This window comes from Xiphophorus couchianus, chromosome 4 (genome assembly GCF_001444195.1).
Source record: "Xiphophorus couchianus chromosome 4, X_couchianus-1.0, whole genome shotgun sequence".
Taxonomy (NCBI): Eukaryota; Metazoa; Chordata; class Actinopteri; order Cyprinodontiformes; family Poeciliidae; genus Xiphophorus; species Xiphophorus couchianus.
In genome coordinates this window covers 3,060,253-3,066,253 of record NC_040231.1, presented here as the reverse complement: position 1 = coordinate 3,066,253, position 6,001 = coordinate 3,060,253, and positions in this window count along the sequence as shown.

The following is a 6,001-nucleotide window of genomic DNA, read 5'->3' as shown; positions in this document are numbered from 1 at the left end:
TATTTACATGATTTTGGTATGAAATTCAAAAATGATGCAATATGTTCTGCAGAGAACCTTCAGCCATCTTCCCTTCCTACGTTTTACACTTTAATAGTTAGCACCTTGTCTTCTTGTCATCCAATGATCCATCCGTCTTCCTCCTCTCTATATTTGTCTGCATGCGGCACCAAGCAGTAACAACATAATGTGAAGAAAATTAAGATGTCATTGCATCGCTTCATCTCTATTTCTGCAGATGAGACGGACGTTTTGTTTAATAAAGACCCCGCCTTGAGCTGCTCTCCATGCCGTCACAATGTGTCTAAGAAAAGATCTTAATTCTAATACTGGTAAATTAAAAAGTAAAATGATTCTGTTTGTGTTGATGATAAATTATCTCCCATTTCTGCTTATAAACACAGCCTGTTTGCACACATTTCAAAGGTCTTCCAGGCAGCCGCTGCATTTGCAGCAGATGCTTTTCTCTCTAATTAATGCCAGTGAAGACAACTCTGACATTCAACAGAAATGCATCTTCTCGCTTCATCACACTTACAAGTAGAGAGAGCAAGTTTCTGCCGCTTCTCCTCCCTCTGCCTGGCACATGTACACAAGCTATAGGTTAATTGGCTGATTCCCATGTGGATGGAGGGATTGTGATGATGAAAAGTCAGAGAGAGAGAGTAAAAGACTAAAAATAATGTTGAGTGGGACAGGAGAGGAATGAGGGGGACACTGGGACCAATTTACCGTCTTCTCCCATCATTAAGTGGGAGCGGGTCTGGGTCATTAGCTGGTCGGTCCTGTAAGCCGCTGTCATAGAGCAGGATGGAGGAACACCTGCTGAAGGTGACAGATGGCAGAAAAAAGAGCCAAGAAATAGACGGTCATTAGAGCTGATTCAGTTCCTGTTATATTTTTCTAATTAATCATTTAAAAACAGTGTAATGTGGAGTGTCATCACTGACAGACGGGTATTTTTAATCCTCCAAGTGGGAGAAATGAAAACAGACAGGATGGTTTGGGATTTTAATGAGTAGAATGCAAAATATTCATACATACAGTATATATAGTCATTTTCCCTTTTTGCCACATTTTTATGTCCTAAATAATAAAAGAATTTCAATATCATTACACAAAGATAACCCGAGTATATAGAACGTAGATCTGAAATAGTTTTCTCATCACTATTTTGTATTTAATCAGGTTTTCTTTGTCTCATATTCAAATTTGTTTGACAATTGGAAACATTTAAGTGCAGCACAAAACAAAAAAAACAATAAAGAGTCACATACTTTTCACAACATTTTGGTTCTAATTGTGAACAAATCTCTGAATCTGTTGTTCATTTTAAAATCCTAACTTAGTGAGATGGATTAAAGAAATGTTACGATATCCACATTTAAACTACAAGGTGTAACATATTCAATAAATTAGAAAATATGTCCCAATGAGTCTCGTTTTTAAGCAGGTTTATTTATTAAACCCGCGTTTCTGTTTTTGAAAATAGTTTTTTATTGGTATGATGTAATTTTATACTTTAAATGTCAAGTGAAACTGGAAAATTATCAACTAACAGAAATAGAGTAGTCTGTGTAGTTAATCTATATAATGTGTTCATTTAGTTATAAAGTTCCTAAATTAAGCTGTTTTTTCAATAATATCCTAATTTACTGAATGGGTCTGTACAATGTACAATCACTATGATGAAATATGATATAATATAAACTTTTAACCAACAGCTTTTCTCACTATAACTGCAAAAAATTCCAACTAAATTAAATTTTGCACAGAGTAGAAGATTGAGGGATGGGAATAAAATCTATAAAAATAAATATTTTCCATATTGTAGAACATTTTTGGTGTTTTTATGAGGATGAATTGCATCAACATCAACATGGTTGCTACAAATGATCCCATTTCTTAATGTTGCTGCTTTTATTATCATTGTTTGCCTCTTTCTTGCAGTTTTGTGCCTGTTGATTTGTCTCGACTTGTTCTTTGTCAAACTGTTCCTCTGCAAGATGTCACAGTCACAGGAAAGTAACCAGGGTGAGAATGTAGACGTCTCACATTCAGATGCTCTCAGATTACACAAACCCTAATCTAATGTTCTGCTCAGAGACACAAACAGCCACATTTACTCCCTACTCCTCCACGTAAACCCTTTAACATGCACATGTTTGGGGAAGTGTAGAAGAAATCTAGCAGACGCACGAATAAAACATGAAATATCAACATGAAATAGCATGCAGAGCTAAAACTACCAGCAATTCCTAATGTCAGTTTTGCTTCAGAGAAACAATCTGTTGACGTTGGCTTTACTCAACAGAGGAATATTTTATGCATCAAAAAGAACGGATCTGTGCACCAATCTGGAAGAATCTCAACCCAAATGTAGAAAAATCCCTTTTGATCCCCAAACACGGCTTCTTTTACAGACTTCCAGACGGCGCTTATCCAGAACCATTTCTGACATTTCCCAACATTTGGTTCTATCTTTAAGCACACATTTTTTATATTTGGTGCAGGAAGTCCTCACCAATCCTTCACGATGTAACAGGAAGTGCCAATAACTCCGGTCTGGAAGGTCAGATTTGGGCCAACTTTCCAGGATTTCAAAAGACCACGAGCCATTTCTCCTGCTAGCGATAGGCTAATGTGTTTGTTTTGGGTATTAACTCAGAATTCCCTGTGCAATGTGTAGATATATATATATATACATATATATAATAAAATAGTAATGATATCTATGATTATATTAACAAAAGCACACATTTTCATTGTAAAGTTGTGATTTTGTTTTACAATAACCTATATTTCATCATGTAGAAATTTTTCTTTATATGGGCAAAAAGAACAAATAAAGTGCTCTTGGGTTCCCCCTGGTGGCCGCGGTGCACGGTGTTCATCCAAACCTCTAAACTCCCGTGGAAGATAAGGAAGCAAAACGATGTCGAGAAAACAGAAAAATGTCAAGATAAAGGTTTGTTTTTATGTGGTAATGTAATGTTTATCAAAAAGATTGTGCAACTGCTAATAGAAAATTAGCTTAATAGCGACCTTGAAAAGTCCAGTTCAACAACCAAACATTTATACTATTTATGATAGCCTCTTTGTATTTATATGAAATTTTAACTTTAAATTACTTGATTCTTGTGATTGGCCCTAAATATTTCTGAGGGGCGGGGGGGTTTTATTGTTTGTATTTTTGCTTTATAACGGTTGATAACAAGAATTAAAACTTCTCAATGTTTGACACAGTCTGGCAAAAATGTTTTTACATCAGGCTACATGGCTACTTTATTAATATATCAGTGAGCTACTCAAAGTTGAAGTTGGCGATATGTTGTTTGCTGCTCAGCATGATCATTTAAAGCAAATATTATTTTTACACCAACAGAACGTGAAACTTCTCCAAGAGTCATTAAAATTATTTGAAAGCTCAGAATCAATCAATCAATCAATCAATCAATCAATCAATCAAATTTTATTTGTATAGCACATTTCAGCAGCAAGGCATTTCAAAGTGCTTCACATCATATCAAACACAGAAACACAATGCAACACAGAATCAACAATCAAAACACGACATTAAGTCAGGTTCCATCAATAAATTTGTAATTGATTACATTTCAAATACAATCCTAAACAGGTGGGATTTTAGTCGAGTTTGCATCCATAGAAGGTTTACCTGTTACACTCCTACTGTGTTATATGGAACAAAATACCTGTTGCTATTTTTATTCCCACTCACACAGTTTAAAACGATGTAGATGCATTTTAATGGGCTTCTGGCACAAGGCTCCATACACCTTTTATGGAATTTCGCTCTGAGACTCCACCGTCCCTCACGGGTTTTTGTGCAATTTCAACATAGAATCAACAATCAAAACATGACATTAAGTCAAGTTACATCAATAAATTTGTAATTGATTACGTTTCAAATACAATCCTAAACAGGTGGGTTTTTAGTCGAGATTTAAAGGAAGTCAGTGTTTCAGCTGTTTTACAGTTTTCTGGAAGTTTGTTCCAAATTTGTGGTGCATAGATGCTGAAAGCTGCTTCTCCTCATTTGGTTCTGGTTCTGGGGATGCAGAGCAGACCAGAACCGGAAGACCTGAGAGGTTTGGAAGGTTGATACAACAACAGCAGATCTTTAATGTATTGTGGTGCTAAACCGTTCAGTGATTTATAAACTGACAACAGTATTTTAAAGTCTATTCTCTGAGCTACAGGGAGCCAGTGTAGGGACTTTAAAACTGGTGTTATGTGCTCTATCTTCCTGGTTTTAGTCAGAACGTGAGCAGCAGCGTTCTGGATCAGCTGCAGCTGTTTGATTGATTTGTTGGACAGACCTGTGAAGACGCTGTTACAATAATCAATACGACTGAAGATGAATGCATGAATGAGTTTCTCTAGATCTGGCTGAGACATTAGTCCTTTAATCCTGGAAATGTTCTTCAGGTGATAGAAGGCCGACTTTGTAACTGTCTTTATGTGGCTCTGGAGGTTCAGGTCAGAGTCCATCACTACTCCCAGGTTTCGGGCTGATTGCTGGTTTTTAGTTGTAATAGTGTAATCAGCCCAGTACCGGTAAACATTCACAGGTGAGAAAGACTGACCTAATATAAATAACATTTTTAGCTGTTGTAATTACACCCAAGAGAAATTAATTTAATTGAAGGATGTTATAAATATGTTTGTATTCCATATAGGGATGCACTGATTGCAGTTTTCTGGCTGATCGCCGATTGACGATCTTTAAAAAGCCTGACCTGCCTTCCGATTTTGAATGATGCTTTTTTGTCTGATTTGTCACTAAATAAAGCCAGAAAGTCGCTGAGTTGGCAACAGGGGGGTGAGTGTTGTGTTAACTGCCAACATGCAGACATGACCTGGTGGGGCGGTCTGCTGCAGAGCAGAGGAGGACAGGCTGATTTTTAAGTCTTTGCTGTGGTAGATAAAATCAGCTTCACATGTAAATATCGGCCAATCACCGATTTCCCAAAATTCAAGAAATTGGCGCTGATACTTAGGACATAAGGGTCTATCCTCACATGTAGACCGGTGTAATCTCCTTTTCAACGCAGCAACAGACTGTTTGACAGCAGCTTCACATTCAGACAGCGAATAAACACAGATTCTATGAAGACAAACTTAATAGAGTAAATTCTTTAATCCTTAAAACCTCAGAAAGTTCAAAATGATTTGCTAGAGAGTAGATTTTATTCAGAAGATTATCCTTTTGGCTGTTTTCTCTTTCTTCTTGGTTGAATGAGTGAAATGAGTAAACAGAACCTTCTCTCAGCGCCAGAGTCCTGGGCTCTGCTGGCTGCCCGGTCCGTTACCGTCCCGGCCGCAGCTGACGCAGGCCACCCGGCTGACATTAGCCGTGTTTAGCTCCGCCGCGCTGCCCACTCTTTTAACTCTATATCTGCACGCTGGCCGCGGCACAAAGAGCGCGGCAGTGTGCCGAGAGCTGGCCAAGAAAAGCAAAACGCACAGGAGGGATTTAGTCAAGTGCTCATTTAAATATGAGTGAGCAACAGACTGTGGAATTTGAATAAGATTATAAAAGGAAGACCGAGTGGGATGAATTTCAGTTTTCAGAGCATTACATGTTTTGCCTTTCATGTGTGTGTGTGTGTGTGTGTGTGTGTGTGTGTGTCTTCATTTCACCCAGCAGCCTCCCAGAGGTGAGATAATGACTCCCAACAATGAGCAGGAGGGAGGAAGTTGGCAGCCCGTCTACACAGAACGCTGCTTATGGCATGGCTGCTCCTCCCCGCCAATTTAACAGAACACACACACAAACACACACACCAAACACAGGTGAACACACACACTTGGATCTGGGTTAGCAGAGCGTTGTATCTAAGTGCATCTAGCCTGCAGCGTCCACTGCAGTGCTGCGCATTGCACCTCATTGATTAAACGTACAGACATCAACATGCATGAAGTGTGCGTGCATGGTGTGTGTGTGTGTGTGTGTGTGTGTTTAGGTAGCCTTTGGGGA